General features: G+C 54.6%; 1 pseudogene; it reads left to right on the plus strand.

Annotated features, from left to right (window-relative positions):
* Positions 1 to 1,960: 1,960 nt before the first annotated feature.
* LOC136536534 (bifunctional riboflavin kinase/FMN phosphatase-like) lies at positions 1,961 to 25,177 on the plus strand (annotated as a pseudogene).
* The last annotated feature ends 750 nt before the right edge of the window (positions 25,178 to 25,927 follow it).

Here is a 25,927-nt window from a genome sequence, read left to right on the forward strand (position 1 = left end):
CAGAGTTTTTTCGTGACCACGCCGTGGCACGTTTTTCATTAAACAGAAGAAAAATTTTCATTACAACCATGCCTGATCACAGTAATCCCTAGATTACCGAGAAGAGCACCTCCCAGAAAACACGTGGTTGTGATTTACAGTTGTCAGAGTAACCCATAAACCTACAAAACTGCTTGATACATCGAGGGCAAGGGATTATTAAAATTTTCAGACTGTGGAAATGTTCAAATTAGCAAAAGAATTAACTGCTGAAGCGAAATTGGAGCCAATTCCCATCAGATTAATTAACATGATACAAATATTTATATTCGGGATTAAGAGAACCCTTTCTAGTTTATGCATCTTTCGTGCTGCCTTTTTGTCTCAGTCGCCTATTTCCTGCTGACCACTTGAGGCTGCGCTCAGCTACCAGCGCCTTGCCATGGCGTGGGGCCGAGGCGGCTGTACTGTGTTCTTGCGCCAAAGCCATGCTTTTGCCCGTTTCCGTTGGTAGCGTGGGAAACTGATGCAGTGTGCCTGCAGCCTGCAATCTTTGCTTTTTTTGCGATAATGCTCCACAGCGGGCGTCTGGACGGATGGATGGACTCGACCCGCTCGACATGACCCACCTGTGTCGCACGTCGTCTCCCGCACTCCGCCTTATCCTCCAAGCGCCGCTTGTCAGTTCGCTTCACAAAAAAAAAACAGCGCTGCTCTCATCTCCGGCGCTAGACTGCTCGTCGTAGGCAGCGCGAGGCCGCTCACCGCGCCTTCTCCGGCGCCCTCGAGCGCCGCAGCGCCGCATCTGCGCCCATCCCACGCTGTCCGCAAGACCGCGCCGCTTCCTTATCCAGCGCAAGGCTGCTCACCCAGGAAGCACAAGGCTGCTCGCCGAGGCCTTCTCCGGCGCCCTCAAGTGCCGCGGCGCTGCATCCGCCCGTCGTACGCCGCTGCCTGCGGTGCCATCTCCACCTCGCCGACACTGTCTTTGCCACCAGTCGCCTCGCAGCCGACCGCACGAACGCCCCCGAGCTCCCAGACCCCGCTGAGCTCATGCCTCGGTGCAGATCTACGCCGCCGCTAGAGCCGCCACGTCGAGTCTCGTCCCCGAGCTTCCCTTCGCCGTACGTGGAGCCACAGCAGTTCTCCACCAGGTAGGTCGTGGCCGCCGGCGACGATGTGTTTCAAGTGTTTCAGGTGTTTCGGTTGTTTCAGACGTTGTTTCAAATGTTTTATCTAGACATTTCAAAAGTAGATCTTGGTGTTAAACATGTTGCAAGGCTATAAACGCATGTTTCAAGTGTTTCATCTATTTTAAACTTATGTTGAAAATGTTTTATCTCGATGTTTCAAAAGTAGATCGGGGTGTTGTACATGTTGCAATGGCTATACACGCATGTTTCAAGTGTTTTATCTATCTTCAGACGTATGTTGCATATGTTTCAAAAGTAAATCGGGTGTTGCACCGTACCGGTGGCTGGCGGGGAGCGGCCTACCGCAAAGCTTTGGCTCCTACCTCACGCCTTCCTCGCGCAGGGCACCTCGCCGTCTCTTCTCCTCTCCTCTCCCTCCCCTCCCTTTCCATTCCTTCCATCTCGCCATGGCAGTTCAAGCTCGACCTGATCTCCGTACGGATGAGGGATGGGCGATGGGCGATGGGCGTGGGACGAGGGAGCTGTGTATGTTGAACGCAAGCGAAGGAGCTCCATACGGACGGACGCTGCCTCCGGAGCAGGATTGGGCGCTGGACGGAGGGGTCTGCGTAAGTCGTGGTTTTCTTTTTTTGGTTCAAGCATACGTCGCGTTTGTGAGCGGGATGCAGGCGCGGGCGAACGGGAGCCACGTCCAGATGCAGGCCTAGGCGCGCGCTAGGCTTACGATTTTTTTTTTCCTGCTTGACCGTTTTCGTCCCTACTCCTATGCCGATGCGGCCCAAGTAGTACATAGCCCAATACAGGAAAGCCCACTCAATCTCCCTCACGGCCTCACCTAACCCGGTGACCCGTGGCTTCTTCTTCCCCAATCGGCGGCCAATCCGAAGTTGCCGACCCAATCCGGCATTCCCTGTCGCTAGCGGCGGCCGGCGGCTCGACTTGGCAGGAGAAGGGCAGTGGGCGCAAGGGTGCTGGGTGGCATACGGCAGGAGTCGCCGCGGCCGCTGTGGCCTGTGAGCCGCTGAGCACTGAGGGGCTGAGGTCGCGCCGCACGGCCGCAGCCAGCGAGCAGAGAGGAACGCAACGACGCAGCAGAGAGCAGGCAAAAGGTCCTGACGCTAGGCGGAGCGGCAGCACCGCATCACGCAGCCAGAGGCAAAGAAGCAGCGCAGCACGGTGGCAACTAGCAGGCAGCCATCGAAGGTAAGGAATTAAGGACTCATCATGAATCGGCTATGCTCCTTCCGTTCCAAGTTGCAGTTCATTCTCTCCTAAATCAAACTTGTCTAACTCTAATCAACTTTATATAAAATGTAACAATATTTGGAACATTTAATTAGTTTCATTAAATTCATTTACATGAAATAAAATTCTCTATGTAATATGCCTTGGTCATGGACGATTTGGAATGGAAATCGGTTGGCCTATAAGTATTGATTCATGGGGCTCATTATATGGATAGCTTGTATGAAGAAACAGACAAGCTAATGTATATTAGTGGGCGATGTGGCTCGCAGACATAGATAGCTTGCATGAAGAGATAGCTATTATAACTACATGCTAGTGAGTGCTGACGTGGCTAACCTGCACGAAACAGATAGCTATGCTATGGGTTTGCTTTTAAAATTAGGATAAAACTAAAGTGCCCTATAATTTGAAATGGAGGCAGTATAATTTTTGTAGCTGATGTTCACAATGCAATCGATTTTTGTACATGTTACTGGATTCAGTTCAATTGTTAGTTTGAAGTGGCTGCTGTTATTGACTGTCATATGAGTTATTAAGCTCATTTGTCCTCTAGCTTTGCACCAGTTTGATGTATGCCAAAATCATTGATCATTTGACAGGTTGTGTGTCCCAAAACCTGTCTCTTGCTGCATTGAACTCTTTTGCGCCTGGAATGTCAGCACCGAAGCCCATTTCTCGGCTTGTTTCCCATGTCATCCTTGATTTGGATGGCACCCTCTTAAACACAGGTGACTGAAAATTGAAAACACTAATAGTTCATGGTTTTCTAGGTTTAGAGTGTGTACTAAATTCACTTGTCTAAGCTAACTTTGATTCTCTTGGTTGTACTAATTAGCAGATTCCGTTGTAAGTAAGGTGGTAAAACCATTTCTTGTCAAAAATGGGAAAACATGGGACAGCAAGAAAGCTCACAAGCTAGATGGGAAGACACATTATGACGCTGCAGCTGTTGTTTTAGAAGACTATGGGCTCCCTTACTCTACAGAAGAGTTCCTCTCAATTATTACTCCAGTGTTCAGTGAACAGTAATGCCATTGGAACTTCTATGTGCTTGTATATTTTCTTATATTTGGGGGGAAAATCACACTGAATTCTTTTTTTTTATGTGATGACCTGTGCCAGTAAGTTCTCTTCTTGAGTTAAATATTCTTGATTGACTACACCTCATATTGCAGGTGGTGCAACATAAAAGCTCTTCCAGGAGCTACTCGGCTGATAAAACATTTAAGGAGTAATGGGGTCCCTACTGCTTTGGCTTCGAACTCACCAAGATCTAACATAGAAGCCAAAATTTCATGCCATCAAGGTATCTCTGGAAAATATGGTTACGAGGAATCCTTTTTTCTGTTTATGTGGTAGAGTTACTTACTAGTGAATTTGTTCCTACCTTGTATAGGATGGAAAGAGTGTTTCTCTACAATTGTTGGTGGAGACGAAGTAGAGAAGGGGAAGCCATCCCCAGATATGTAAGACATCATGTTGCATGATGCCATCATCTCTGATACTCCAGATTTGCTTAACTTGTCTCAGTTTTTTTATTTCCGGTTGTCTGTTGTGATGGTATTCAAGATTTTTGGAAGCTGCTAAAAGAATGAACGCCACTCCTTCAAATTGCCTAGTAATCGAGGATTCCTTGTAAGTTTTTTCTTCAAAAACTTTATGCTATATGTGGTAATACTCTTCACAAAGACATTATGTTCCCTCCTCCCACGTCCTGAAAACATAGGAAGGCTAGTTAAAATCATGTTGTGGATATGCTTGTGGAAATTCATGAGATTTTAACTAGTAACAAGTAATGTTTTCCTTGCTGTATTTTAAGAAGAGAATATTGTTATACACCATATTTTGACATATCATTTTACATATGAAGCGTCATAATAATAAGATACTGTGGTACAATCCCGTTGTCTTGGTTTAGTAATACGCAGCATGGCACCTGGAATTTCTACTGAAGTAAATGTTTATTTTCTCTTCCATATACATGTATAATTCTTCTGGGCTGACATGACATCACATGTATAATCTGTATTTTTTTCTGATAACCGTTCCTTTTACTGGTTCAAACTCTATGATATAGGATGAAGTACTTTAGTGAAGACATTACCTTTAACATTGTAAGTAATGGTTGTGCTAGGCCAGGTGTTACAGCTGGAAAGGCTGCAGGGATGCATGTCATAGCTGTACCTTCAATACCAAAAAAGACTGCTGAGTTCAGTTCTGCTGATGTGGTGATCAATTCCCTCCTTGATGTGAAGCCTGAGAAATGGGGTTTACCACCATTTAATGATTGTACGTTTGAATTCTTGAGCTTGCATATTAGTTTTATTCATTCAGAGGAGAATATATCTAGTCTTTTAGCTTATCTGTCAATAAATTTTCTGCACAGGGATTGAAGATACCTTACCAATAGAACCGTGGTTTATCAGTGGACCAGTGATCAAAGGATTTGGCCGTGGTTCTATAGTACTAGGAATACCAACAGGTATGGTGGGCTAGAAACATAAAGGTTGAATATTACAACTGTTTTGAATCTCAATTTTTTTTTCATTGAATGGACCGTTTCAGATGTTTCCCCAACTAGCTGGTTTACTTTTGAATCAGTTCAGCATTTTGCCTCACTAAGAAAGTTGCTAAACAAAACTATATGATAGACCAATGGTTTCATGCTGGTTTGCAAGCTCCCATCTGAAATGGACATTATTTGGTCATACTTCTGGAATATATACATAACAGCCCCTTTGTGTTATACTATTCACCAATACAATTTCTTGTGTACAAGGTTGGGTGATGTGCCATCTTTTTTTTGTTAGAATGGTAATATCCTAACCATTACTAGTCCTCATATCTTGGCCATTATTGGATCTAATAGCACATCATGATATCATCAGCCTGTTCGCTTGTTGGTTTCAGCCAGGGCTTATTAGCCAGCCAACAGTGTTTTCCTCTCACAACAAACCAGCACCAGCCGGGCTTATCAGCCCAGAAACCAACCAGCGAACAGGCCGCATATCTGCATGAGCCTGTATTGATTAAACTAGAAAGAACATTATAGCATTTTAGTTCTTTTTCTTACAGTACACTCATTTCTGTATAATAAGTATAGTCATATAGCAATGGAGCAATTATTTTGCTCATTCTATTATTCGCTCTATTCCAAACTGTAAGACGTTTTGACTTTTCTAGATACATTGCTTTTATTATGTATCCAGACATAGTGTATATCAAAGCTATATATCTAGAAAAGCCAAAACGTCTTGCAATTTGGAATGGAGGGAGTAGCTTTCAGTTCTGTTTCCTATGTGGCGAGAACACACGTGTAGTAATGTAGTATGGTGGTGTGGCAGCCAGGTGTGCTGCTGGCCAGCCAGGGCTAGAATCCTGGGTCTCACTAAAAGGGCCCCTCACCAGACCAGAGTTAGGCCAAGTTTTTTGTTTCCTGTATGGTTATTATTTTGATGTTTTTTCTTCAATAATTCTGCCCGTTTATGTTATGCTGTTCTTTTTCCTGGATCATATAGAATAGTATACTACTATTCTATAGGAGTTCATATTTGTTTCTTTGATACTACTTGTCGGGAGGAGAAAGATATTAGTTTGGAAGGTTAAGTAGTGCCTAGGAAGGATACCTTTCGATATTTAGGATCAATGCTACAGAGAGACGGGGATATTGATAAAGATGTTAGCCATAGAATCAAAGCAGGGTGGATGAAGTGGCGGCAAGCATCTGGTGTCCTATGTGACAAAAGGGTACCACAGAAGCTAAAAGACAAGTTTTATAGGACGGCGATTAGACCTGCTATGTTGTATGGTGCAGAATGTTGGCCTACGAAAAGACGACATGTTCAACAGATAAGTGTCGCGGAAATGCGTATGTTGCGTTGGATTTACGGTCATACAAGAAGGGATTGAGTTCGGAACGATGATATACGTGATAGATTAGGGGTAGCACCAATTGAAGAGAAGCTTGTTCAACACCGGTTGAGATGGTTTGGACATGTCCAATGGAGACCTCCAGAGGCACCGGTGCGTAGTGGAATCCTAGGCCAGGATAGTAACGCGAAGAGAGGCAGAGGAAGACCGAAGTTGACTTGGGTAGAGACAATAAAAGGAGACTTGAAAGGATGGAATATACACAAAGACTTAACCTTAGATAGGAGTGCTTGGAAGACAGCTATTCATGTGCCTGAACATTGATTGCTTCTGCTGGGTTTCAACTCTAGCCTACCCCAACTTGTTTGGGACTTAAATGCTTTGTTGTTGTTGTTGTTGTTGTTGTTGTTGTTGTTGATACTACTTGTCGGTGTTTTGGACCGGCGAGCCCTCAACCAACTAGTAAATTTGTACTGCGTGTTCCCAATTCCGGATGGTGATGCAAAGAGACAAGGTTTATACTGGTTCAGACAATAGGTGCTCTACGTCCAGTCTGAGAGATCGATCTTGTATTCCTTGCACTGAGGTGCTTGTAGTAGGGGGTTACAAGCAGGGCGAGAGAGGAAGCTAGTCCCAGGTCTCTACGTGGGGTGGTGTGGTTTCCTTGAGATGTTGATCTCAAGCAGCGGGGAAGCACGAGTGTTCGTCTGAGCGTCTATGCGTGAGTTCGTCGTGTGCGCGTAGGCCTAATCGTAAGCGTCCGATTCTCTCCGTCCCCCCGAAAACAGTCCTGGTCTCTCCCTTTTATAGTTGACGGGGGGATAGGGGTGATACATGGGGTTGCTACGCAGCGTCGTGCGAACAGAGGCGGCATGCCCGAGCCCTGTAGCTTGTTGTTGTGGCGGCATGGTCGACGAAGTGGTTATATCCTTGATGCACTGGGGCGATGCGCCAGTCACATCCGATCCTGTGCGACGTGGGAGCTCCAGTGATAGCTTGAAGCAGGGCGTGGCGGTCGACGTGCCGGTCACTGTGTGTTGACCGCGTGAAGAGTCGAGGCTCAGTTGGTGCCGAGGCCGAGCCATCGTGGGGGCTTGGCGGGCGTGAATCCCAAGGTTGCCGAGACCCTGAAGTGGATTGTCGAGGCTTGGAGGGAGCAGTTGGTCCCGTACACTGATTCCGAGACTATTGTGACCCGGACTTGACTCCCCACGCCGCGTTGTTTCTGGGGCAGGGGTTAGGTAGCACAGTGTAGTACGGGCGTCGGTCATGGGCACAACACCAGAGCACAGTGGCCGGTAACCCCTGCCCCGTCCTGTCCTAGACGGTATGGTGTTGATGCGACTTCCCGTCTCGTCGGCCGCTCCGCTGTGTCGAGCCGTCGTCCAGCTGACATCGCGGGAGTGGTTGGTCGCATTAATTGGACGCGACGCTCTGTCGGGGAGATCGGTCGAGGCAGAGGCGACGGATTATTGCCGAGCTGGCCTCGAGCGAGACGGAAAATCGGCATCTCGTCCGAGGCTTTACGCGCGGGGCCTCGGGCGAGACGAAGAATCGGTTCCCCGTTCGAGACCTTTCGTGCGAGGCCTCGAGCGAGGCAGAGATTCGGTAGGCCGTCCGAGGCCTTTCGTGCGAGGCCTCGAGCGAGGCGGAGAGCCGGTGGCCTCGGACAAGGCCGGGGGTTAGCCAATGGTTCGTCTCTTGGCTTTGATTTTGATGGGGTCTAAGCGACTTTTTCGGTATACGCTTAGGGGACCCCGTTTTATGGTACCCGACAGTAGCCCCCGAGCCTCAGGGAGAGCGTGAGCGCTCTCCTTGAGGTTTTGACGAGACTCGGCTCGCAGTAGCTCCTGGCGTGATGGTGTTTCGTACTCGAGGCCTCGGTGGGTGCGCGCGAGCGCACCCGCCGGGTGTAGCCCCCGAGGCCCTAGAGGAGTGGATTTATTCCTCCAGGGGCTTTTCTTATGTCGTGAGAGGGGTTTTATTGCGTTCGCTGAGCCCATGAGTGCGAGTTCGGGTCGCTGAGCCTCGGCAAGGTTGCAAGAAGAGCCCCCTAGCCTCTGCGCGGGGCGAGAGGACCGTCAGAGGTTTCCCTGGCTTTTTGTGCGGCCCTCACGCATCCTTTTCGTTCGAAAGAAGGGGTGGAGGGTGCCATGCTACCCTCGGTGGGCGCGAGCAGTGACATCTCCGGTAAGCTGCTATCGGGTAAGTCCGAGTGGAGGCCCGTGCCCCGTTCGATAGGGGTCGGCTAGCGGTCCAGAGACACACTCCAAAAGTACCAGAGGGCTTCTCTAGTGGGTGTCGGGGCCGTTCGATGGGCCCTGGTGGCTCGATGCCTCCCTACGGTGGGATCCCATTCGGAGACGTCCCTGCCGGTCTCGGACACGACTTAGGGCGTCCCGAGCGATCGTTTGCTCGGGCCTTGGCCATGCGTGGGCTCGCCCATAGTTGTCCCTGACTCTGCTGCCCTGGGGCGGTTGTTGAAACCCTCGGGGCCCGGCCTTCTAACCCCTGGACCGTAACGGACTCGATGCCCTTTATCGCGTTTTTCCGAGTCTTCAAGTGCGAGCTTGGGTTGCTTGTCTTCGTCCTGGGTGCAGGAAGAGCCCCCGAGCCTCCGCACGAAACGAGAGGGCGGTCAGGGGTTCCCCTGGCTTTTTGTGTGACCCTCGCGCATCCTTTTCGTTCGGACGGAGGGGTTTTTTGCCGAGCCCCCTCGAGTGCGAGCCTGAGTCGCTGGGTCTTGGCAAGGTTGCAGGAAGAGCCCTCGAGCCTCTGAACGGAGCGAGAGGGCGATCAGGAGTTCCCCTGGCTTTTTGTGCGCCCCTCGCGCATGAGGGTTTGTTTGCCGAGCCCCCCTCGGGTGCGAGCCTGGGTCGTGGGGTCTCGGTATGTTTGCAGGAAGAGCCCCCTAGCCTCTGCACGAAGCGAGAGGGTAGTCAGGAGTTTCCCTGGCTTTTTATACGACCCTCGTGCATCCTTTTCGCTCGAAAGGAGGGGTTGTTTGCCGAGCCCCCTCGAGTGCGAGCCTGGGTCGCTGGGTCTCGGCAAGGTTGCAGGAAGAGCTCCCGAGCCTCTGCACGGAGCGAGAGGGCGATCAGGAGTTCCCCTGGCTTTTTGTGCGACCCTCGCGCTTCCTTTTCGCTCGGAAGGAGGGGTGGAATATGCCAGGCTACCCTCGGTGGGCGCGAGCGGTGACACTTTCGGTGAGCTGTTATCGGGTGAGTCCGAGTGGAGGCCCGTGCCCTTTTCGATAGGGGTCGGCTAGCGGTCCAGAGACGCGCTCCAAAGGTACCAGAGGACTTCTCTAGTGGGTCCTAGGGCCGTTCGATAGGCCCCGGGGGCTCGATGCCTCCCTACGGTGGGATCCCATTCGGAGACCTCCCTGCCGGTCTCGGACACGACTTAGGGCGTCCCAAGCGTTTCGCTTGCTTGGGCCTCGGCCCTGTACGGGCTCGCCCGTAGTCGTCCCTGACTCTGTTGCCCTGGGGCGGCTGTCGAAGCCTCTGGGGCCCAGCCTTTGAACCCCTGGACCGTAACGGGCTCGGTGCCCAGTTCCTTCGTTTGAAAGGAATCGGGCGGGGGATATTCCCCCCCCATCGGTTTGACAATGGCAGGCACGCCTTTTGAGGCGGTTTTCTCGGGGAGGCGGAATGGCGCCTGCCGCCGCGGCGGTTGGACGCGACGCTGTGTCAGCGGATGGGACATAACTGTTCACGCGATTAATAAGAAAAAGGTGGGCGCGTGGGCGGTTAAATCGGATCTGGATTAACTGTGCCGGATCTGAGGGCAACTTCCCTGATTTTGTCGCCCGTCCGTTTCGCCCCCTTCCTGCATAAATACGTGACGAGGCTCGCTCCTCTCCTCCTTGTCTGCCTTTGCTTTTACTGCCCTCGAGCCACTGCTAGGAACAGAGAGCGCCGGGGAGAAGAAGGGAGAAGGGAGAGGAAGAGAGGAAGAGAGCGAGGCTTACTGCCGTAGTCGAGTTCTCCACCGCACTTATGGCCGGCAACGTTGTTGTCATTGAGGCGGATCCTTGGGGTCAGTCCGACGTATCCGTGGAGACGCTCCAGTCGTTCGTTGATGACGGCCTTCTCCGTCCGGTTACCGATCCCAATAGGCCGGAGTGGATTGCTCCGTCGGGCGAGCCGGAGCCGAGGCCACGCGATGGCTACGTTGTGAGCTTCGTATCCTTTCACGAGCGCGGCCTCGGCCTGCCGGCGGGCCGGTTCATGCGGGCGCTCTCGCACTACTACGGCGTGGACCTCCACAACTTCAACCCCAACTTCATCGCGCAGGCGGCCATCTTCGTTGCTGTCTGCGAGGGGTATCTGGGGATTGCTCCCCACTGGGAGCTGTGGCTCCACCTCTTCCGGGCGGGGCACACCACCAAGCCGACAGGCACGATGGGCACGAGGAAGGCGGTGAGGGCCGGAGGCTGCACTCTCCAAGTGCGCCAAGACCGGCAGCACCTCTACATCCCGGCGCAGCTCGCGTCGTCCAACCGCCGCTGGTATAACAGCTGGTTTTACCTTCGCAACGACGACGGCGGACTTCCCCCCTATACCGGGCGGGTCGTGGAGAGCCAGCCGGAGAAGTGGAGGTATGACGTCCCAAAGGAGGATCAGCCCAAGCTGGAGCCGCTCCTGGAGGGGCTGGAGAGGCTGCGGAGCCGCTGCCTTAAGGCAGCTGCGGTCGTGGCGGCCTTCCACCGCCGGAGGGTGCTGCCGTTGATGGCTCGACGGCGGCGGCTGTTCGACATGAGACCGGATGAGCCGATCGAGGGCATCCGGATGTCCACCGACGCCCTCTCCGACGAGGAGATTCTACGTCGGGTGAGGGAGACGGTGGATGGGAAGCTGAGGAGCGGTGGTCTGACCCCTATCGCGATGCGCCCGTCGTGGGGGTACCTTTCTCTGGTAAGTTACACGTCGCTGTGGCCCCCGAGGCCTCCTTGTTCCTCATCGTTTCTGGTTCATTATTTGTGTTCGCCGTCCCCGCAGGGGATGAGGGACGTGCGAGACTCCCCGCCGCCCGTTCCTGAGGACGCAAGTCGGCGGGCGGTCAACCGGGCGCACGCCGAGGCGCGGAAGAAGAAGGATGCCGAGGAGGCAAAGCGCACGAGGAAGATCCTTGAGCGCGAGAGGCTGGAGAAGCGCCGTCGGCAGCAGAGGCAGGACGGTCTCCCGGTGGAGGTGTCTCCGTCGCCTTCACTGTCGGAGGATTCTTCGGGCGGGGTCCCCTGGACCATCTCCCTGACGTCGGGGAGACAGCGCCTGGGGCGTCGGCGAGTAGCCCGGCGCTTCCAGGAGGAGGAGAGGACGCCTTGGGGCCGGCGATCGCCCGCCCCGGGGCCGAGGCCGACACGCCCGAGGCACGGGCATTGGGGAAGCGCGCCGTCAGCCCGGTGGGCTCGACGGCAGAGGTGGAGCAGGTGGCGGCGGGGGCGACGCAACTGCCCCCGCGGTGGTTCGAGGGGGCGCCGGAGTCCGGCGAGGACCGGCCGGCACCGGCGGATACAGAGGTCATGCCACCGCCGCCGCCGCCGCCGTTGCAGAGGAGGGTCGCAGTGCCGAAGCGGTTGCAGCCCCGCTCGAGGTAAGCGTTTTTTCAGCTGAGTTGCAGCATTTCCCGTTCGTTCTTCGGTCGTATGCTGACCCCGTAAGTATTTTGTCTTCAGCCGGAAGCGACCTGCGGAGGTGCCCGCCTTGGCGCCCGTTACGGCGCTCAAGGTGAGCCCCAACTCCACCGCCCACTGGGTGGTGGAGGCGCAAGCCGCCATACAACGTGGCGCGGCGTCGGCGAGGGCTAACCCGAAGGAGCCGGTCGCCCAAGGAGAGGCTGCCGAGGCGGCCCCGACACAGGCAGGGGAGGGAGCGCCTACGCCCCGCGAGGCCGAGGCCCGTGGGTCAGATGGGGCCGAGGCGCCCTTGGTCGCTGAGGCCGCCGAGTCCGAGGCCCCCCAGACCTCCGAGGCCGAGGCGACGGAGGCCGGGTTGCCCGGGACCACCGAGGCCGGGGTGGCGGAGGCCGGCATGAGCGCGGCGAAGCCGGCGGCCCAGGAAGTGGAGATGAAGGCGGCGGAAGCCTCAGTACCGCCCCCGGTCCAAGGCCCGCTGCCGTTGCGGGAGAGCGCCCGGGAAGTGGAGGTCCATTCGATCTCCTCCGACGATGCTTCCCGGGGGAAGGAGGGGGTGGATGCCGAGGCGGCCCCGGGACCACCGAGGCTGAGGTGGCGGAGGCCGGAGCCCCCGGGACCACCGAGGCCGGGGTGGCGGAGGCCGGCATGAGCGCGGCGAAGCCGGCGGCCCAGGAAGTGGAGATGAAGGCGGCGGAAGCCTCAGTACCGCCCCCGGTCCAAGGCCCGCCGCCGTTGCGGGAGAGCGCCCGGGAAGTGGAGGTCCATTCGATCTCCTCCGACGATGCTTCCCGGGGGAAGGAGGGGGTGGATGCCGAGGCGGCCAGCACCGTGGAGCTGCCAGCTCCGACCTCTGGCGAGGGCGGCTCGGCCCTCGTGCGGGTACGACCCGAGCCCCGCGGGTGGGATCACCCGCGTGTCCTGTGGCGAAGCCGGGACGACCCTGAGGGGGAGCCTCTGTTCGTCCTTGAGGACGCGGCCGAGGGGGCGCGTTGGGACACCTTCGATCAATACCGCCAGTGGGCGGAGCGGTCGCTGCGGACAGCGCTGTCCGTCGTGGCTGACAATCTGCCCGGCGTCGCCCAGGTACGCGCGTTCCTTTCTCGTGTGGTGTCGTCTTTTTCCGAGTTTTCTTGCAGTGGATGACCCCTGTTCTGTTTATCCAGGAGCTCGAGACCCGGTCCCTCGGGAAGTCGGTCTTTCTCCGGCGGGAGAGGGACGTCTGGGACCAGCTCCAGCGGTAGAAGGACCTGCTTGCCGGCGCCAACGAGCTTCTGTCGGCGCGGAGCGCGGAGGTGGAGGACCTCCGCCTTCGTTGTGCTGACGCGAAGGCCGAGGCGGCCACGGTTCGGGAGCAGGCCGCCCCTTTGGCGGCACGGGTCAAGGAGCTGGAGGAGGAGCTGACCCGGGTGGCCGGCGATCGAGACACCTTCAGGTCCCGGGCTGAAGAAGCGACGGCCTCTGTGAAGGCCCTCGCTGGACAGCTGGGAGCGGAGCAGGGTGCGCACCTGCTGACAAAAGGCGCCCTGGCAGAGGCCCTCAAGGTGACCGAGGCCTCCCGGACCGAGGCTGTGGTCTGGAAGGGAAAGGTCGAGGGTGAGTCCTGTTCCCCTTGTTTTACTTGTTTTTCCTGTGTTCGACCCCTCACTCCCTGGTGTGATGCAGAGCTGGAGAAAGAGGCTTCCAGGGCGGCCGAGGCTTCTCGGGTCGCGATCCAGGGCTGGAAGGAGAAAGCCGAGGCCTCTCGGGTCGAGGCCCAGCGCTGGGAAGAGAAAGCCGAGGGTGTCCCGTAGGCCTCCGCCCCTGTTTGGCTTATTTTCTTTTGCGCTTGACCCCATCCTGCTTGTCTTGGCGTAGGGTTGGAGAAGGAGGTCTTCCGAGTCGCCGAGGCTTCCGTCGCAGTGCAGGCGGTGCTCGATGCTGAGATCGGGGAGCACAACGCGCTGCAGAGTGCCGCCCGTACCGCCTACGAGGCCCTGGAGGTCGAGGGGGTCCAGTCGGCCGCTTGATCGCGTTGAGCGGCCAAGTGCGCGAGCGCCTCCGAGGGGCGTTGCACACGGGCGTCAAGCGCGCCTTGGCCGTCGTCGCCTCGCACTACATCGGCGTCGACCTCGAGGCCATCAGCGATGGCTACGTCCTGCCCGATGATGACGAGGAGGCCGATGAGGAGGTCGCGAAGCTGATGAAGACGGCAGAGGGCCCCGGCACGGCGCTGGCCCAGCTTTTCGAAGAGGAGGTGGTTCCTCCCACGCCATCCACCGATGCTGGAGGCCCTGAGCCTTGACCTGGGCCCAAGAGGCCATGTAAATAGAATAGGGATTATTTTTGTATCGTAACGCTTGTGGCCGTCGAGGCCTTTTTAAAGTACTCGTGCTTCTTAATCGTTTTTATTGTATTTCCGAGCCTCTACCCTCTGTCTCGTCTCTGAACAGATCTCTTGCAAAAAAACTTCCTCGGAGCCTAAGCTGCCCCTTGGGCGAAAGGTGGTGAGGGAGTGCCGTAGCCCGGAGGCGTAGGCCGTCTCGCGACTCGACCGGCCTTCTGGCCTTGAGACAGACTTTCGGTCCTTCGGTTTTTTACAACCGATTTGTCAGAGCGCGCTATAGAGTTTGGCGTAGGAATTTTTTTGAAAAACGACTAAAAATGGTACGCGGGACTTAGGGGGGAGTCCCCCCATCTAGCCCCCGAGGGAGGCTCGGTTCTGCAGAGACAGAGCCGTGTCCTGTTCGAGCCCCGCAGTGGGCACCTCTGCAGAGGCAGGGCTGAGTCTCCCTTATGGTGTTATCGTAATGCCGAGGCCCGCGATGGGCTCGCGGAGTTTCTCGAAAAATTAGAACAACTAAAGAACCCTTCTTAATTGTATTTCGAGAAACAATATATACAATGCTTGTAATTTTTTAAGGGTAAAAGAGACGTAGCTGTTCTATGTTCCAAGCGTTGGTGAGGATTTCGCCCTTCTCGTTGGCTAGCTTGTAGGTCCCGGGCTTCAACACTTGGGCGACGATGTATGGTCCTTCCAATGGCGGGGTCAACTTGTGGCGGCCCTTGTTGCTCTGCCTCAGCCTCAGCACCAGGTCGCCCACCTTCAGGTCTCGGCTTTGAACACGTCGGGCTTGATAGCGTCGTAGGGCTTGCTGGTATTTGGCCGAATGTAGCAACGCAACGTCTCGGGCTTCCTCCAGTTGGTCGAGGGCATCCTCGCGGGCAGTGCGGTTGCTTTACTCGTTGTAGGCTTGAAGCCTCGGGGAACCGTACTCCAAGTCAGTGGGGAGGATGGCCTCGGCCCCATAGACCAGGAAGAACGGTGTGAACCCCGTGGCTCGGCTCGGGGTGTTCCTCAGACTCCAGATGACCGAAGGGAGTTCAGTAAGCCATTTCTTGTCAAATTTCTTGAACCGGTTGTATATTTTTGGCTTGAGGCTTTGTAGGATCATGCCGTTGGCACGTTTTACTTGGCCGTTTGTCCTAGGGTGTCCTATGGCCGACCAGGCCACGCGGATATGGTGGTCGTCGCAGAACGTCAGGAATTTTTGGCCGGTGAATTGTGTCCCATTGTCGGTGATGATGGTGTTCGGAACCCCGAACCTGTGGATGATGTCCGTGCAGAATAGCACCGCTTGCTCGGATTTGATTTGATTGATCGGACGAGCCTTGATCCATTTAGAGAACTTATCGATCGCTACCAGCAGATGGGTGTAGCCCCTGGGGGCCTTCTGCAGAGGCCCGACCATGTCGAGCCCCCACACGGCAAACAGCCATGTAATGGGGATGGTTTGGAGGGCTTGGGCTGGGAGGTGCGTCTGCCGCGCATAGTACTGGCATCCCTCGCAGGAGCGTACGAGCTTGATGGTGTTAGCAACCGCCGTTGGCCAGTAGAACCCTTGGCGGAAGGTGTTTCCCACGAGCATTCGAGGCGCTGCATGGTGCCCGCAGGCGCCTGCGTGCAAGTCCCAAAGTAGGGCTTGGCCTGCCTCGGTGGTGATGCATCGTTGGGGAACGCCAGACGGGCTTCGTCTGTACAACTCGCCGTTGCAGAAGACGTAAGTTTTGGCTCGTCGCGCAAGCCGTCGAGCTTTGGTCCTATCTGCAGGAAGCTCTCCCTGAGCGAGCCAATCAAGAAACGGGACTCGCCAGTCCGTGCCCTGGTTGGCCTCGGGAGGCTCCGTGTCGACTTCCATGACCTCGGGCTCGGCCAAAGGAGTCTCGGCGGCAGAGGGGGCCTCAAGCCCTGCGGTGGGTTCGGCCGGTGGGCCCTCTCCCGCTGCTGAGGCGTAGTTAATGGAAGGCTTGTGGAGGTCTCTGGCGAAGACGTTCGGGGGGACCGGGGCCCGCGCCGACGCCATCTTTGCCAGTTCGTCCGCGGCCTTGTTGAATTTTCGCGCGATGTGGTTGAGATCGAGACCGTCGAACTTGTCTTCTAGGCGACGTACTAACTTGCAGTACGCCTCCATTTTTGGGTCGAGGCAGTTCGACTCCTTCATTACTTGATCGACGACGAGCTGCGAATCGCCCCGTATGTCGAGACGCCGCACTCCAAGTTCGATGACGAGGTAATGGGAAAGGGACTTTCGGACATGCTTTATTCAAACCGGTGTAATCTACACACATCCTCCACTTCCTATTTTTCTTTTTGACTAACACAGGGTTAGCTAACCACTCCGGATGGGATACTTCCTTGATGAATTCGGCCGCCAAAAGCTTTTGTACCTCCTCGCCGATGGTCCTGCGCTTTTCCTCGTCGAATTAGCGCAGGCGTTGCTTCATCGGTCTGGAGCTGGTTCGGATGTCCAAGGCGTGCTCGGCGACCTCCCTCGGTATGCCCGGCATGTCCGAGGGACTCCACGCGAATACGTCGGCATTCGCGCGAAGAAAGTCGACGAGCACGGCTTCCTATTTGATGTCGAGGGTGGCGCTGATCCTCAGCGCCCGGTCGTCGGGGCAGGTGGGGTTGATCGGGACGAGCTTGATGGCCTCCGCGGGCTCGAAAGTCCCGGTACGACGCTTGGGCTCGGGCAGCTCGCTGCCAAGTCGGTCAAGGTTGGCGATGAGGGTCTCGGCCTCCACGAGAGCCTCGGCGTACTCGATGCATTCGACGTCGCAGTCATATGCATGCTCGTACGTGGACTCGATCGTGATGACGTCGTTGGGACCAGGCATTTTGAGCTTGAGGTAGGTGTAGTTGGGGACCGCCATGAACTTAGCGTAGCACGGCCGCCCCAGGATGGCGTGGTAGGTTCCCTTGAATCCAACCACCTCGAAGGTGAGGACCTCCTTGCGGTAGTTAGAGGGAGTGCCGAAGCAAACGGGCAAGTCGATGCGCCCGAGGGGCCGCGTGCGTTTCCCCGGCACGATGCCGTGAAAAGGCGCGGCATCACCCCGGAGCTGCGACTGGTCGAGCTCCAAGAGCTCCAGGGTGTTGGCGTAGAGGATGTTGAGGCCGCTGCCTCCGTCCATCAACACCTTGGTAAGTCGGGTGTTGCCGATGATCGGGTCGACAACGAGTGGGTATTGCCCGGGATTTGGGACGTGATTGGGGTGGTCATCCCGATCAAAGGTGATCGCCTCCCAAGACCAGTCGAGGTATCGGGGAGTGGCCACCTTAACCGAGAAAACCTCCCGGCGTTCCCTCTTTCGTTGGCGCGCCGTGAGGCACGCTGAGGGCCCGCCGAAGATCATGAAGGCGTTGTGCACCTCGGGGAACCCGTCGTCCTTGTCGTCGTCCCTGTCGCCGGCTGAAAGGACCTAGGATGCCGCCTAGAGGGGGGGTGAATAGGCGTTTCTGTGTATTAACACCTTTAAATGCGGAAATAATTAGTAAAGGGAGTTTCCAAATTGAAAACTCCAAATAAGAGTAATACCACCCCTCACAAGTTAGCCACAGAGTATACAAGGTATAAATAATGTATCTAGAAGCTATAACCCTGCAACACAAAGTTAGAACTGAAAGTTAATATTTTCAGCACAGAGCTCTAATACCGGACGTGTCCGGTATGTACGGTTTCTGCAGAACAGCCCCGAACTTGCTCCTTTCGATTTCTATCTTCAAACCAAACTGTAGGTACCTACTAGAGATATCAGTAAACGCAGAGAACCTGCACAAGAGCTAGAGCAACACAAATATCGAATGAAATGCAAATTGAGACACGATATTTGTTTTACCGAAGTTCGAACTCGTTCGAGTCCTACTCTCCGTTGAGGGGGCTGCGGGCGACCCAGCAAAGGTCAGCCCTAGAGGGTACCACGAAGGTTACTCTAGCCGGAGTCTTTTTCAACTCCTTTTCCTCCTTCCACTATGATTCCGAGGCGGCGGAATCGACCGTTACAAACTTTCCGAAGCAACCACAATCTCTCGGTTGCTCTTCGGCAACGCCTAGCCGTCTAGGACCGAAGAGTCCAAGAGTAACAAATGTGAATCACTAGATTGACAATATGCACAAGTGCTCAAGTGGTGGCTTGCTCTCTTTTTTAAATTCTCTCTTAACCCACAAATTGATTTTGCAATTTGGATCACACACTCACTAAGAGAGGGTTTAGGAGAGTTTGGCAAGGCTCAAAAATGTGTGTCTATCTCAGCAGAATCAGCAGCCTCCAAAGGTGAAGGCTTGGGGGTATTTATAGCCCCCTTGGAAAACTAGCCGTTTTATAGCCGTTGCAATATCGGATACGTCCGGTATGACTTAACTGCGCCAACGGTAACTAAGTTACAGTGAAGTTGTGAGGCGTCGGAACTCCCGATGAATGCCGGGACTCCCGACCGTCGAAACTCCCGACTCACGTCGGAACTCCCGACCCTCAGCAATTTTGAAAAACATGTAACTGAGTTAAAGTTAGTGAGGTGTCGGAACTCCCGACGCATGCCGGAACTCCCGACCGTCGGAACTCCCGACCCTCAAGACTTTTGAAAACTAGCCGTTGGCCTCTGGTCATCCATGCCGGACATGTCCGGTATGAATACCGGACACGTCCGGTATGAATACCGGACACGTCCGGTATGACCAAGACAGTGAACCCTCCAAGTCAGTTGAAGTGCGAGACATCGGAACTCCCGACCCATGCCGGGACTCTCGACCGTCGGAACTCCCGACCTACGTCGGAACTCCCGACGAACCAACCCGAGAACAACAATTTTACGGCTGCTGAACAAATACCGGACACGTCCGGTATGAATACCGGACACGTCCGGTATTGCTAGACCAGCAAAAAATCAGTTAGCTCTTTTGTCGCTCAAGTACTCAAAACTCACATGGGTTGGCTTGTGCACTTATGAAACATTATCTATCAACATGATGAATCCCTCTTAATAGTACGGCATACCTATTAAACTCAAGATCAAAGGAAAAAAGAATTTATACCACTTGAGTTGATTTCTTTTGAATTGATGACGTCTCTTCCAATCTTCATCAAGTAAGGGTGCTAATATGTTGATGTTGATCTTTTCACTTGAGCATAGCCATCTTGAGCATGTGACTTGATTCCATTCATCAAATTTGAATAATCCCAAATGTATCAAGTCACTTCCATCAAATACTTCATTATAGATTTGATCATTCACATCAATATGACCATCTTAGCTTGATTAGTACCTCAACTAAATGCAAGTACTTTCTTCTTCACCCTAGCTAGGTTCTTCGACCGCCAAGCCGTCGCTTGCCCTTCACCCTTGCTTAGTACCTCGAAGCCTTTCCTTGCTATCTTCACCATCTCAAGCCATCAAGTCACATCTTGTGTTGAATCATCCATTCATATGTATTGTTATCTTTTTCATTTTAATTTAGCAAGCTTCAAATATGAGACCATTCCATATGTAATCCATCATGTCTCATTAACTAATAATCACGAGCTTGCTTTCACATAGCAAATGGAAATCCCACAATGAATAAGCCTTCTCATGAATTCCATTTGCATTGTTGTCTTGTGCTTGAACTAGATTGTTTATACAACAACACATCATTTTGGCTTTCATTAAGTATCTGTGAGATAACTTATTACCTGTCTACACTTAGTAAACGGGTTAGTTCTTTAATCACGTTGTCATTCAATCATCCAAAACCCACTCAAGGGCTAGATGCACTTTCACCAGTGCCTCTCTTCTTGGCATCGTCGTCGGGGAGCCCGAGCTTGGCGTAGTAACGCCGGAGCATGGTGCACTCCTCGAGGGCATGCTTCACCGGGCCCTGGTGGTAAGGGCAGGGCTTCTTCAGCATGTCGTCGAAGAGCCCGGGGCCTCTGGGGCCTCGGAGATTTTTGCGCTCTGCGGCCACGACTAGACCGGCCTTGAGGACCTCCTATTTCCCCTGGCGACCCTTTTTATTTTTCTTGGGGAGGTGGGGAGCCGAGGCCTTGGGGGCCTCGTCCCTCCGCTTCCCCTTGGCGTCGCTGTCGGGGAAGATGGCGTCGACGGCCTCTTCGCCCGAGGCGAAGTTGGTGGCGATGTCGAGGAGCGCGGCGGCCGAGGTTGGCACGTTTCGGCCTAACTCTCGAACCAAGTCTCGGCAGGTGGTGCCAGAGAGGAAAGCCTGGACGATTTCCGAGTCGCCGACGCTGGGCAACTCGGTGCACTGCATGGAAAAGCGCCGGATGAAGTCTTGGAGAGACTCGTCCGGCTTTTGGTGACAACTTTTAAGGTCCTAGGAGTTCCCGGGGCGCACGTATGTGCCCTGGAAATTCCAAACGAAGACCCTGACCAAGTCGCGCCAGTCGTGGATCTGTGAGGGAGGAAGGTGTTCGAGCCAGGCTCGCGCCGAGTCTGACAAGAACAACGGGAGGTTGCGGATGATGAGCAGGTCATCGTCCGCGCCGCCTAGCTGACAAGCCAGGCGGTAATCGGCCAGTCAAAGCTCGGGATTAGTTTCGCCGCTATACTTCGTGAGGTTGGCAGGTTGTCGAAACCGGACCGGGAAATGAGCACCGCGGATGGCTCTGCTAAAAACCCGAGGGCCAGGCGGCTCAGGACAAGGACTACGGTCTTCCCCACTGTCGTAGCGGCCACCTCGGTGCGGACGGTAGCCCCGGGCGGGCCCCTCATTGTCGTGGCGCTGTCGCCTGCTGACCACTTCGTGGTCGCCCTACGCCTCGCGTCGGTTGCCAAGGTGGTCGTGCAGCAAGGGGACCCTGTTGGCTGTCGGCGTCCGAGCGGGCTTGGGACGAACCGAGGCCTCCCTATCCTGCCGAGGCGGTGCCGTGGGAAGCTCCTAGGCGCCTCCACGCCGTCGGGAGGCGAAACTCTCGGCCTGCTGCACCGCGGCGGTCTCGAGAAGATCCTGGAGCTCGCCGCGGACCCGTCGTCCCTCCGTGGTGGAGGGCTCGGGCATCGTTCGGACTAGCATCGCCGCGGCCGCGACGTTCTGGCTAGCGCGATTGAAGATTGGGGGTTGCTCACTCCCTTCGTCGTCGTTGATGCGGTGGTGGATATCGCGGGCCCTCCGTCGAGCTCCTCCGCCATCACCGCGACCTCGCTGCTCCTGCTCGAGAGTGTCTTGAAGCTGCTGCAGAAGGAGTCGGTCTTGTTCGACCTTGGCCTGAAGCTCACGGAGCTGCTCCAGGTCCGGGCGTTGAGGTTGTGCGGGGGCAAGGTTCCCGTTCCACGCTGCCGGTGGGACAACGCGTGGAGGTGTGGCGTCGCCTGCCAGGGATGGCAACGGGTGAGAAACCCGGTGGGGGGCAGAAGAACACACCCGCCCCCACCAGGGTTCAAACACCCCATCACCCGTACCCCGTCACCTGTGACGGGTCTCAAATTTACCTAGACCCATCACTCGCGTGGGTAACGGGTACCCATCGGGTGACCCATCCCCATTTAACAATAACACAAGATCACAATTCACAAAGCTAACATCATAAAAAATTTAGAATGATCATGCAAGTATACGGCGCAGGAAGCGGATGCGAACAGACACAGAGACATCTAGGTTGCGGCGCTGCTGAATGAGGAGGATTAATTGGAACGCTAGGGTTTTCTTCTCTATATACTATTTAATGGCTGGATGGACCTATGTGTCATACTCAAACGGGGGACCCATCGGGTAACGGGTTTGGGTATACAAGAACGCACCCATACCCGCTTCACCCGATGGGTGAGGTAATCACCCAGTAAGGTACCCGTGGGGGGCAAAATCCCCCAAACCCGTACCCTAATAGGGTTTTTACCCGCGGGTAAACGGGTCGCGGGTACCCGTTGCCATCCCTGTCGCCTGCTCCCTGGCGAAGCGGGGAACGGTTGCCTGCCCCCTCGTCCTCATCGCCCGCTCTCGGCATCCCGAGTCCGATGTGGAAACACTCGCGAGTGGGGTCGTAAGTGCCTTCGTCGTCGGAGTCGGAGTAGCCGAAGCAGTAGTCGCTTGCGGCCAAGAAGCGGCGCGTGGCTTCAGGGTCGTGGAGTCCGGAGAAATCCGCTCCGGCCCACGCCTCGTCCTCCTCCGAGGAGTCAGCGTGGGTGTGGGTCGAAGTCGTGGTGTCGAAGTCGAGGGTGAAGCGCTGGCAGCGTCCTGAGGGCTCTGCGTGAGCAGAAGCGTAGGCGGTAGCATAGGTGGCGGCGGCATTTCTCAACCCGAAGGGGTACGGGGATGGTGCCATTGCCAGGTTTTGCTCCGCCGAAGTCGACTCCTCAGGAGGTGGCGGGGCAAAGCTTGATGACGGGGCGTCGCCGCACGCCACCGGCGTCTTTCTCTTGTCCAGGCTCAGGTTAGACAGGTCCCAACCAGGGACCTTGTGCCAACAGCTGGGCGTGGGATACCGGTGGAGCGCGGCGCGTCGCCCTGAGCTTGCGCGGTGCTGAGGTGGTCCCGCCCATGCCGTGCCTGGCGAGCGTGATGAGAGCGGCGGCCTGGGCGCCGCCTACGCCTAGGCTGCTGGGGCGTGATGTCGTCGACGGTCAGCGGGACTCTGGGTGAGAGGAGTACCATATCGTACTCATGTCCTAGAGACATGAACTCTAGGCTCCTAAACCAGATTATCGTGCCGAGACACAATGGTCGCACGGGGTCTGCCATCCGGAACCTGTCGGGATGACGAAGATGACATGCAGTAGCACCCCTACTTGGCGCGCCAACTGTCGGTGTTTTGGACCGGCGAGCCCTCAACCAACTAGTAAATTTGTACTGCATGTTTCCAATCCCGGATGGTGATGCAAAGAGACATAAGGTTTATACTGGTTCAGGCAATAGGTGCCCTACGTCCAGTCTGAGAGATCGATCTTGTATTCCTTGCACCGAGGTGCTTGTAGTAGGGGGTTATAAGCAGGGCGAGAGAGAGAGCTAGTCCCAGGTCTCTACGTGAGGTGGTGTGGTTTGCTTGAGATGTTGATCTCAAGCAGCGGGGAAGCACGAGTGTTCGTCTGAGCGTCTATGCGTGAGTTCGTCGTGTGCGCGTAGGCCTAATCGTAAGCGTCCGATTCTCTCCGTCCCCCCGGAAACGGTCCTGGTCTCTCCCTTTTATAGTTGAAGGGGGGACAGGGGTGATACATGGGGTTGCTACGCAGCGTCGTGCGAACAGAGGCGGCATGCCCGAGCCCTGTAGCTTGTTGCTGTGGCGGCATGGTCGACGAAGTGGTTCTGTCCTTGATGCACTGGGGCGACGCGCCAGTCACATCCGATCCTGTGCGACGTGGGAGCTCCAGTGATAGCTTGAAGCAGGGCGTGGCGGTCGACGTGCCGGTCACTGTGTGTTGACCGCGTGAAGAGTCGAGGCTCAGTTGGTGCCGAGGCCGAGCCGTCGTGGGGGCTCGGCGGGCGTGAATCCCGAGGTTGCCGAGACCCTGAAGTGGATTGCCGAGGCTTGGAGGGAGCAGTTGGTCCCGTACACTGATTCCGAGACTATTGTGACCCGGACTTGACTCCCCACGCCGCGTTGTTCCTGGGGCAGGGGTTAGGTAGCACAGTGTAGTGCGGGCGCCGGTCGTGAGCACAGCACCAGAGCACAGTGGCCGGTAACCCCTGCTCCGTCCTGTCCTGGACGGTATGGTGTTGATGCGACTTCCCGTCTCGTCGGCCGCTCCGCTGTGTCGAGCCGTCGTCCAGCTGACATCGCGGGAGTGGTTGGTCGCATTAATTGGACGCGACGCTCTGTCGGGGAGATCGGTCGAGGCAGAGGCGACGGATTATTGTCGAGCCGGCCTCGAGCGAGACGGAAAATCAGCATCTCGTCTGAGCCTTTACGCGCGGGGCCTCGGGCGAGACGGAGAATCGGTTCCCCGTTCGAGACTTTTCGTGCGAGGCCTCGAGCGAGGCAGAGATTGGGCAGGCCGTCCGAGGCCTTTCGTGCGAGGCCTCGAGCGAGGCGGAGAGCCGGTGGCCTCGGACAAGGCCGGGGGTTAGCCAATGGTTTGTCTCTTGGCTTTGATTTTGATGGGGTCTAAGCGACTTTTTCGGTATATGCTTAGGGAACCCCGTTTTATGGTACCCGACACTACTGCACTTAATTTTTCAACTGGAACATTGATTGTTTTTATTTTGTACTGTAGCTAATTTACCTGCAGAGAACTTTTATGTAGTGTCTGAGTATACATCTGGGGTATACTTTGGCTGGGCTGGACTTTCAACACGTGGTATATATAAGATGGTTATGAGTGTTGGCTGGAACCCATATTTTGACAATACTGAGAAGACAGTAGTGAGTATTCTTTACAGCCATTTCCATGCTCATTATATTACTTTGTTTTAAAAGACTTCGATTGCAGGAACCTTGGTTGCTTCATAATTTTGGTGAGGACTTCTATGGTGAGGAGCTGCGCCTTGCCATTATTGGCTACATAAGACCTGAGGTAATTGAGAGCAAAACAAATATTTTAGCAGCGACAACTGATCCATGAGTTGGAATGCATACCTGACCTGTGACATCCCTTTGTAATTCTTAGGCCAACTTTCCTTCGCTCGAGAGCTTGATAGAGAGGATTCAAGAGGATGGGAGAATAGCAGAGAAGGCACTAGACTTACCGATGTATGCCAAGTAGTCAAGTACAAAGACTCGCCATATCTGAGAAATACTTTGCAGCTGGGAAGTACTACTGATGACAGCCAGGCTGAGCTGAATTCCAAGTGACAAGCCCCTGCAGTTGGGCACTAAATAAGTTGCCGGTTATTATTGTGTTCGTGATAGAGTGAAATACACTGGTATTGATGCAGAAACGATTGGACTCTTGTTGACTTTATAGGCTTATACGCAGTTCTTTCCACTTTTAGAACCAGTGTTGGTTGCACTATATGGTTGTTCCTCAAAGAGGGGTGTTGATACCCTTTCTAAAGAACATGGTGGGATGTTGAAAGTTGAATACAGGGAGATGGTCTGCACTTCATTCGTTGATTACTGAACTGATGCATTCGAGTTTGGAAAGATATCACTTTTACTAGTTTAAGTTAAGAAACAGTAAAGAGATACTTGACAATTCCTTCTTGATGAAATGACGTGCAGCTCTACTGCGTAGTCCGAGAAGAAAAAACAATCATTCATAACCCGCAACTGAGGCATCTAAACAGCATATCACAAATTGTCTCCAAAATTACAAAGATGAACTCGAAGATAAATTCTAACAATAAGGAGGGGTTTGGGTAATATTAGGGTCCAGAGATTTTGAGCTCCCTTGGGAAGATTGGCCTAACAACGGAGACAATTGGTGCATGTGATGACAAGATGACAAAGAGGTCTGTTGACTAGGAGGTACCTGTTCAAATGACTTAGTGTGATAGTGGGGCGCGGTGGCATAAAAAATTAAGGTTTTAAATAGCTCGCAATTTTAAAACATGGGCTTGCTAGACGCCCCACGCCTGCAGCCGTTTCCCGTGCGATTTCGCGCACCCACATAGGGCCCACACCACCCCGAACGCCACCATCATTGAGAAAGAGGAAAGAGGGGGTGGTGGATGCCTAGCCAACGCCGAGATGAGGAGGAGGCACCGAGGAAGGCAGCAGAAAGTGAGAAAGGAGATGCAACACCCGATCTACTTTTGAAACATCCAGATGTAATAATTGTAACATACGTATGAAGGTAGATAAGACATTTGAAACATGCATCTTAAAACACTTGCAAAACACACATGAAAAGCAC

Source organism: Miscanthus floridulus, chromosome 1 (assembly GCF_019320115.1).
Source record: "Miscanthus floridulus cultivar M001 chromosome 1, ASM1932011v1, whole genome shotgun sequence".
In the NCBI taxonomy this organism is placed as follows: Eukaryota; Viridiplantae; Streptophyta; class Magnoliopsida; order Poales; family Poaceae; genus Miscanthus; species Miscanthus floridulus.